Below are 9,040 nucleotides of genomic sequence, written 5' to 3'. Positions count from 1 at the left end.
CCTGGGCTCTGCATGGTGGCTTTGTGCCATGGGTATTCTTGTCCCTTCCCTCTCTTTGGTGGATGACAGCACTGAAACAAATGACTTGTCCTGTTTTTTAAGACATTTGTTGGTGGACCCTGGGGCAGGAACTAGGGCACAGAAATTGCTAATCACTTGTCCTGGGCAGGGGGCTTGTCCCCCCAGGGTGAACGCTGCATCCTCTAATTCATCCCCTACTGCTCAGGTTTTCTTTGGGTCTTCTCCTGAGTCCATGACAGATTCCTGTCCTGTTTGCTGCCCACCCGTGTCGGAGGCAGCCCTGTCAGCCTCTGAGCACACTTAGAGGAAGACATTCTCATGGCCATCGGTCTTTCTTCACCACATAATCCGAAGTGGGTGAGTTTTGGTGAGTTTGAGATCCCAAGTGTAGGGTCAGGTGAGGAAGTCGGGTCTGAAGAACAAGTGGGGTCTGGTTGTGGAATAGGGTCTAGTATCTGAGTGTGTGAGGAGAAGGTGGTACTGAAAGGGGGCCCAAGAACAATGTATGAACTGGTTTCAAAGAGAGCTTTGATAGAAGAAAGGCACCCAGGGGAAGACAAATTCTAGGCAGGGATACAAGAGGCTACGCGCCACAGGTGAAGCGGACCTCACACAATTAGTCTGGCCCATTCACTCATCAAAATACACAGGGACGAACAAAAACGCCCAGTGGGGGAGCAATTAGTTTTCAAAGATTGTCAGATTTAATTTGAAAAAGCTGCCAACTAGAGACACACTTCAGATTCAAAGACACAAATGGGTTGAAAGTAAACAGATAGAAAAAGATATAACATGCAACAAGAGAGCTGGAGTGGCTGTACTGATATCAAATGAGACAGACTTTTAAAGATTTTATTTTTCCTTTTTCTCCCCAAAGCCCCTGGTATATAATTGTATGTTTTAGTTGTGGGTCCTTCTAGTTGTGGCATTTGGGATGCAGCCTCAACATGGCGTGACAAGCAGTGCCACGTCCATGCCCAGGACTGGAACCGGCAAAATCCTGGGCTGCCGCAGCAGAGCACACAAACTTAACCATTCAGCCACAGGGCCGGCCCCCGAAATAGACTTTTAAAGAAAATATATTACTAGATGTAAAGAAGGACATTGAATAATGCTATAAAAGAGTCAATCTGCCAGGAATATGTAACAATTATAACACACAAACACAAAACAACAGAGTCTTAACATAACTGAAGCAAAGACTGACAGAAATAAAAGGAGAAACAGACAGTTCAATAATACTAATGAGAGATTTCAATGCTCTGCTTCCAATGGTGCCACTCAGGCAGAAAATCAACATGGATACAGAAGACTTGAACAACATAAACCAACTAGACCCAACAGGCACCTGTGGGGGGCTCTACCCAAAAACAGCAGAATAGACATTCTTCTCAAGCCACATGGACCACTCTCCAGGAGCGACCATATGCTGGGCCATGAGACAAGCCTCAGGAGCTTCAAAAGGATGGAAATCAGGCAAAGAATGTTCTCTGATTACAATGTAACTAAATCAGATCAACAACAGAAAGGAACTGGGAAATTCACAAATATGTGGAAAATAAACAAATACATTCCAAAATAACCAGTGGGTCAGAGAAGAAATCATGAGACAAACCAGAAATACATTAAATGAAAATCAAAAATAAAAATGAAAACAAAAGCACGACATACCAAAACTTATGGGAGGCAACTAAAGGCAGTGCTGAGCTTTATAGCTCTGACGCCTGTGTTTAAAAAGATGTCAAGGGGCTGGCCCCGTGGCAGAGTGGTTAAGTTCCCGCGCTCTGCTGCAGGCGGCCCAGTGTTTCGTTGGTTTGAATCCTGGGTGTGGACATGGCACTGCTCATCAAACCATGCTGAGGCAGCGTCCCACATGCCACAACTAGAAGGACCCACAATGAAGAATATACAACTATGTACCGGGGGGCTTTGGGGAGAAAAAGCAAAAAAATAAAATCTTTAAAAAGAAAAAAGTCAAATCAATAATCTAAACTTGCATGCTAGAAAATACATAAACAATGGCAAACTAAACCCAAAGACAGAAAAGGAAGGAAATAATAGAGATGAAAGATTAGTAAACAGAAAGATAAAGATACAAATGGAATAGAAAATAGAAATAACAATGGAGAAAATTAATGAAACCAAAATTAGGCTCTTTGAAAAGATCAATGAAATAGACAAACCTTTACCCAAACCAACCAAGAAAAACAAGAGAAAACTCAAATTCCTAAAATCTGGAATGAAAGAGAGGAAATCACTATCATCCTTACAGAAAAAATGATAATCAGGAAATGCTATGCATAACAAGAGTAACAAACTAGATAAATTAAATGAAAAAAATTCCAAGAAAAATGTAAATTATGGAAGAAATATGATACCTGATAGACCAACAACAAGTAAAGAAATTAGATTAGTAGTCAAAACACTTCCCACAAGGAAAATCCAAGCCCTCCTGGCATCACTGTTGGAGGCACAGGCACCTAAAGGAGGACGAACACCTGGCCGCCCCGCCACGCAGCCCCCCCACAGCATGGCACGGTGTGGCACCTGCTCCCTTGAGGTGATCAGGAGAAGGTCTCTGCTGCCTCAGATCTGTGACTTCCCTGCCTTTGACGTCCACACCCACGTTTGGGACTCACACCGCTACTTCAGGCCACTCAGCTAACAGCCTTTCTGATTAACCTGAAGTCAACTGATGAGTAACATTAATCGCATCTGCAAAAATCACCGTTGCCATGTGTGAGTGACAGGTCATCAGATTCCCAGGTCCCACCCACACTCGAGGGAAGGAGATTCAAGAGCACAGAAGCCCCGACCTTCATCTTGGAGTTCTGCCTGCCGGAAGTGGCTGCTGTGTCCTCCTCTAAATCCATCTTAACTTACTCCTTTTTGTGCCTGTGTTTTAACAGTAAAAGAAGGATTAAAAATACATGTTTTTAATTCTTATTACATCCATACACAAAAAAAAAAATGTGCCACAGAAAGGAAACATATTAGAACACCAGTTTCCCATTTGGGCCTGTCACGTTCCCAAGGTGAAAACGCTGAGGTGTCAGGGAGTCCAAAGCAGGACATGACAGAAATTAATGGTAGTGGCCTTTAAATTGTATTTTATTTTATAAGCTGGTAAATTTCCCTCCTTGCGTCTGGTTACTTGTGTACAATTTAGTGTCAGAATCACAAATTTATTATCCTTTCTAACGTTTATGTGAACTGAACGCACAAAGAGAAGATTATAGAGGAAATGTGGAAGCACTGTTAGTTTTATTTTCGTGTTGGAGAAGACGACAACATGGACCCATGTATTAATTTTTCTACGTGTGTATTAGTTTCCTGTGATCGCTGTAACAAATTACCACAAACTGGGTGTCTTAAAACAACGCATTTACTCTGCCCCAGCTCTGGAGGCCGAGAGTCCAAAGTCAGTGGGCTGACGGCCAGGTGTCAGCAGGCCCGCGCTCCCTCCAGGGGCTCCAGGCAGCAGCCATTCCGTGTCTCTTACAGAGCTTCTGGAGGTTTCCACACTCCTGGCTCTTGGCTGCATCGCTCTGCTCTCTGCCTCTGTGTCACACGGCTTCCTCCTCTTGTCTGGGGTCAAATCTCCCTCTTCCACACGCCAGCGCAGCCGCATTTAGGCACCAGGATAACCCACCAAATCTCCACATTTCAAGACCCTTCAGGTAATCAACCTGCCAAGCCCCTTTTTTCACATAAGTCAACACTCACAGGGTCCAGGGCTTAAGGCCCGGATATTTTGGGAGCCATTATTCAGCCCGCCACAATGTTGCTGTCTCTGACCTTCCTGCACGAGGCTGGCAAGGGCTGTTTACTCATCACACATCTGTATTAGTGTCTGCAATGTTTGTCAACAGTGTTTCTACTGAGAAAAAGTCACCCTTAAAGTTAAAATGTTTTTTCTTTCTTTGCCTTGGAGGTGAAAATCTCCCCTCTGGCGTTCTCTCAGATCAGCTGCTTTCGGGAGACAGGAAAGGTGGTGATATCAGTGAATTCCATGAGCATTCACCCATTGCCACCCTTTCTTTGATACAAAGCGACTTCCTTGAGGCGAAGCGATTCTGAGTGGGACACTATGATGGGGAAACGGCATCCTGTAGTTCACAGATGGTACTTCCACGGGGGCACGATGGGCAGGGCAAGCGTCTCATCCAGTGAGAACACACAGCTGCCTCTCCATCCTGGAAGTGACCTAATGCAGTCAACCTGCCGCCAGGGACACCTGGCTGGGGCCCTGGGAAATGATGCCGTATCAGCCATCTCCTTGGCTTGCAGATGCCATCTTCTCTCTGTGTCTTCACGGGATCTTCCCTTGGTGCATGTCTGAGTCCTAATCACCTCTTCCTATAATGACACTAGTCATATTGGGTTAGGGCCTCATTTTACCTTAATTGCCTCTTTAAAGATGCTATCTCCAAATATAGTCAGTTCTGCAGTATTGGGGGTTAAGACTTCAACATACGAGTTTTGGAGGAGACACAGTTCAGCCCATGACATGAGGCAAACAGCTCTTAGGTGTTTGGTGGGCTAACACAGGAGGGGCCAGAGATGGAAAAACCCTTTGCTGTGTGGGGGATGATTTGGACGGAAGTGACAGAAAATGCAACTTACAAGTTTCAGGTCAGGTACAGCCCTCCCACCGGGAGCTGCTGTGCCTTCTGGGTAATGCAGTCTGGCATCCAATGCTGTGACCTCAACCTCCCATCCTTCTAGCTTGGGCCCTCCACATGCTGATCTGTCACAGCCTCGGTCTTGCTCCTCGCACGTTCTCCTTGTCCATCAGCACACATCACAGTCTATCACCTAACTTCTATCATCAACACCCTCACCCATTCCCCTTCCATCAGTTCTTCCTAGGGAGATCCCCCCTCACTGTCTCGTCTAAGCCTGCTGCGTAGCAAGTGGCTGAGATCTATTGTAGCAAATCCCACAAGACTGTATATTGTGCTACCATAAACTTACGGTCTACAACTACTGGGCAACTCCGCCAATGCATGGAAATCATCCATCCGTCCATCCATTACATACAAATTTGGTAAGCACCTTCCTTGTAAGTTAGAATGCACATGTGTACAAAAGAGACAAAGTTCTCTACTTCTTGGAGCTGACAGAGGCTGCCAAACTTTTTCTATAAATGATACAATATTAAATATCTAAGGCTTTGCAGGCCATATGGTCTCTGTCACTACTACTCGATTCTATTGTTGTTATTCAAAAGCAGCCGTAGACAATACGCAAAAAATGAGTGTGGTTCTGCCCAAAAGACATTGACATTGAATTTTCACACTTCATGAATACTATGCTTCTTTTGATTTTTCCAACCACTGAAAACTGTAATAAGCTTCCACTTACGTTGTGCGCTGAACGAAAACAGGCAATAGTTAAGATGTGGCACTTGGCCCGGGGTTTGATGACCCCCGGCTGACATCATTGTTTCCATGGTCAACTTTCTCATTCTTAATACGTTTATTTAAAGTGTTTTCCACTTCGCCAGTCTTCTGATCCCCACCACCAACCCTCTCAGCAGATGGGCTGGACCCCACTTTGCAAAGCAGCCACAAACCATCTCTTCAGAACTTTTCTTCATCAAACCTTAAAAAGCCTTTCCATCTCAACCTATCTTTCCTCCTTCTGTCCTGTTATAGAGAAACATGTAACCCTGCAGGGGTTCTTCCCTGACTTTCCCAACCTGGAAAGTGCCTTTACCCCCGACACACTTTCCCTCTGGTTTAGTACTCCATCTGAGGACACGGTTGATTAGCTATTTAAGCCACTCGCTGCTCTGTCACCAGCACCTGGAGCTGAAAAACCATTTGTGGGACATGGGTGAACCTTGAGGATGCTATGCCAAGTGAAATGGGCCAGTAACGAAAGGACAAATGCTGTGGGGTTCGTTGATATGAGCTACATAGAGTCATGAAAGCCATAGAGACAGCAGGTAGAAGGATGGTTGCCAGAGGCTGTGGGGAGGGGCGAAAGGGAAGTCGGTATTTAATAGTGACAGAGTTTCAGTTTGGGAAGATGGAAAGAACTCTGGAGACAGATGGTGGTGACAGTTGCACAACATTATGAAGGTACTAAATATCAATGAACTGTAAAAAAACAGTTAAGACGGTAAATTTTGTTATGTGTATTTTACCGCAATTTTAAAAATTGGAAATGAAACCCTTTGGTGGAATAAATGAGCAATGAGAGGCATATCTAGGAAGATGGGCTGCACAGCACATGCTGGGACTGACCCACCACAATGGGCGGGGCTCTCTCGGGGAGACCACCGCAGGCTCCACCTCAGGACCCCGAGTGTCGTTTCCGTGACTTCTGGAAGACTTGCCCTTGCAGATGAGGCCTTGGCGGAGTGGTCTTCGGAGCTTCTTGTAGATGGCTTGTTTGCTGGCTCCCCTTTCGCTGCCTCACCAGGATGTGTCTGGCTGTGGGAGACTTTGGGGGCCACTGCCCAGGACAGGCCCTGGACCCTCAGGGTCCCACCCATGGCCATGGCTTTAGTATGGACTCAGAAATCTGTTGACAGAGGCGGGCCTTGGAGCTGCGACTTGCATCCTCTGCTGGATCACTAGAGAAGCTGATAAGGGTACCACCACAGTCGCATGGGTGACCCCACATTTGTTTTCCATTGGTACTGTCCTCACATCACAGACTGTCTCCTCAGTGAGCGCCCGCTCCCTGCCTTCCTGGTCTGCAGGCCTAAAGTCCTGGAAGGCTCACGGGCTTCTCTGCTCAGGGGTGAACAGGGCCAAAATTAAGGTTTCAGCCACCTGGGCTCTTGTCTGAAGGTTCAGAGACTAATTCACTTCCTAGCTGATTCAGGAAGTTGGTGGGATCCAGTTTCTTGCACCCACAGGTCTGAGGTCCATCCCACGGGGCTCCCTGCTCTCCAAAGCAGCAAAGATGCAGCCTTGTCACACTCGTCACACTCATGGCCCCTCTTGAGGAGTCGGGCTCCTGGTTAAAGGTCTTTGTGCGACTTTTCGGCGACCACAGGCCATTACAAAGGCTTTCCCCAGTGGCCTCGAGGGGAGGGGCGGGGAGGCTCCCTCCCCCCAGCAGGCCCAGCCGGCGGGCACCGCGGGCTCTGAGGGAGCTGCAGGCGAGGACTCTGCCCCTGGCCGGCCTTCTCCTCGCCCATTTACATTCCTAGCCGGGTGCCTCCATTCCTAGGTCACTTGATCTGCGACCTCAGGCAGGGCTCTTCTCCAGGCGCCTCTGTGAAGCCTCTTTAGGTGGGGATGAGGGGGGACCACCAAGACGCTGCCCCCCTGACTCAGGGCCCAGTGCTCCTCCACTCCCAGCCGTCCTCCTCCACACCCACCCCTCCTCCTCCCTGCGGGGGGCCCCTCAACACATGCCCTGCTCCACCTGACCCTACACAGGTGCGCCACTCACGGGGGAAGATGGAACGGGGGTGTCGGTGCCTGCTCTGTCTTACCTTCTTACTTCTTTCATCACAAGACTTAATTCTTTCATTTTTGACTTGCTGCTCTAATCTGTTGCTCTGACGTCTAACAGCTCAGCTCTCTCTTCTAGCTCAGCGGAGCTCCTGACATCTCTGACGTGCCCTTCTGCTTCCAGCCAGAGAAAGCTGTCCGTTTTTAAGGCTCACGTGGTTAGTAGGCCAACCTGGACCATCTTCCTCCAAAGATCAACTCGTTAGTAACCTTAATTACATTTGCAAAGTCTTTTTGCCATTAAGATGACATAATTGCAGGAGTAGCACCAGGGGGCAGATGTTATGGGAGGCAAACTTCTGCCTGTCGCCAACTGTCCACTGAGGCTACTCCGTGTACAAGCAGGCAAAGCCAAGACAGCGAGACAAAGACCAATCTCAGGTCAATAACAGAACAGGCGTATATATTCTGATACATGCAAACAAGAGCAGGACATAGCAATGACAAAATGAACTACTGCTACATGAAATAATGTGGATCATTTCACAGACATAACCTTGAGTGAAAAAGCTAGACATAAAAAAGTTCCTAATGTGTGCTTGTATTGATTGCAGGTTCAGAAACTGGCAAAAACCAACTGCGGCGATAGAGAGTACAAGCGTGGCCAGCTCTGGGACATGGTGTTGATCGAGAGAGAACCAACAGGGCCTTCCTTTTGCCTTAGCGACCATATTGTCTGCACATTGTGCCCACTTTGATCCCTCCTGTTTGCCTCTTAACTCTTTCATTCATTAATACTCCAGCACAAGAGCAAATAACATTGGTGGGAACAGACATTATTGCCTCTTAGCTAATTTTAGATTCTGGGTGAAATGTGACAAAGTTGTGATGATGTTCAAATTGATGTGGATTAAGGCTGCCCCAGCCAGAGAAGCCCAAGGTGACCTGGCCTACATGCCAAACGATATGACCCAGTGGACTTTTTTTATGGTATGAATTAGGACTGCCCCAGGGAGAGAAGCCCGGGGCATCCTCACCTGCATGCCGATCTATATGGCCAGATTCGTATCTAAAGTTATATGACCGCACAATAACCAGACCCCATCTGCACTGAAATCATTTAATGACTTTTTACATCATCTTTTCTTTTTTTTCCAGTAAAAATAAGTCACGTACCCATGCCTTATAAAATTAGCCCTAACCCTCAACTCAGGGCAGCAGCAGGAGCTCTGACCGCCCGTGGGTCCTGTCCCCACGCACCAGCTCTGCCTGCCCATGGGTCCTGTCCCCATGCCAGCGGGGGCAGCAGCACCAGCTCTGCCTGCCCATGGGTCCTGTCCCCATGCCAGCGGGGGCAGCAGAAGCGGCAGCAGCAGGAGCTCTGATCGCCCGTGGGTCCTGTCCCCATGCTATTCCACACTATTCTCTAAATAAAAGAGCTCTACTGCCAGATCTTGAGAGTCTAAGAAATCTTTCTTTTGACTCCTCCGCTCACCGACCCCACATCAAAATGACATAAAGGGCAAAACAATGTAGATCTGAAATCTCACATGGGGTCAGAACAGTTTCCGTTCTTTGAATGTGACTGTGTATATACATCA

Source organism: Equus caballus, chromosome 11 (genome assembly GCF_041296265.1).
Source record: "Equus caballus isolate H_3958 breed thoroughbred chromosome 11, TB-T2T, whole genome shotgun sequence".
Classification (NCBI taxonomy): domain Eukaryota; kingdom Metazoa; phylum Chordata; class Mammalia; order Perissodactyla; family Equidae; genus Equus; species Equus caballus.
This window is presented reverse-complemented; position numbering follows the sequence as displayed.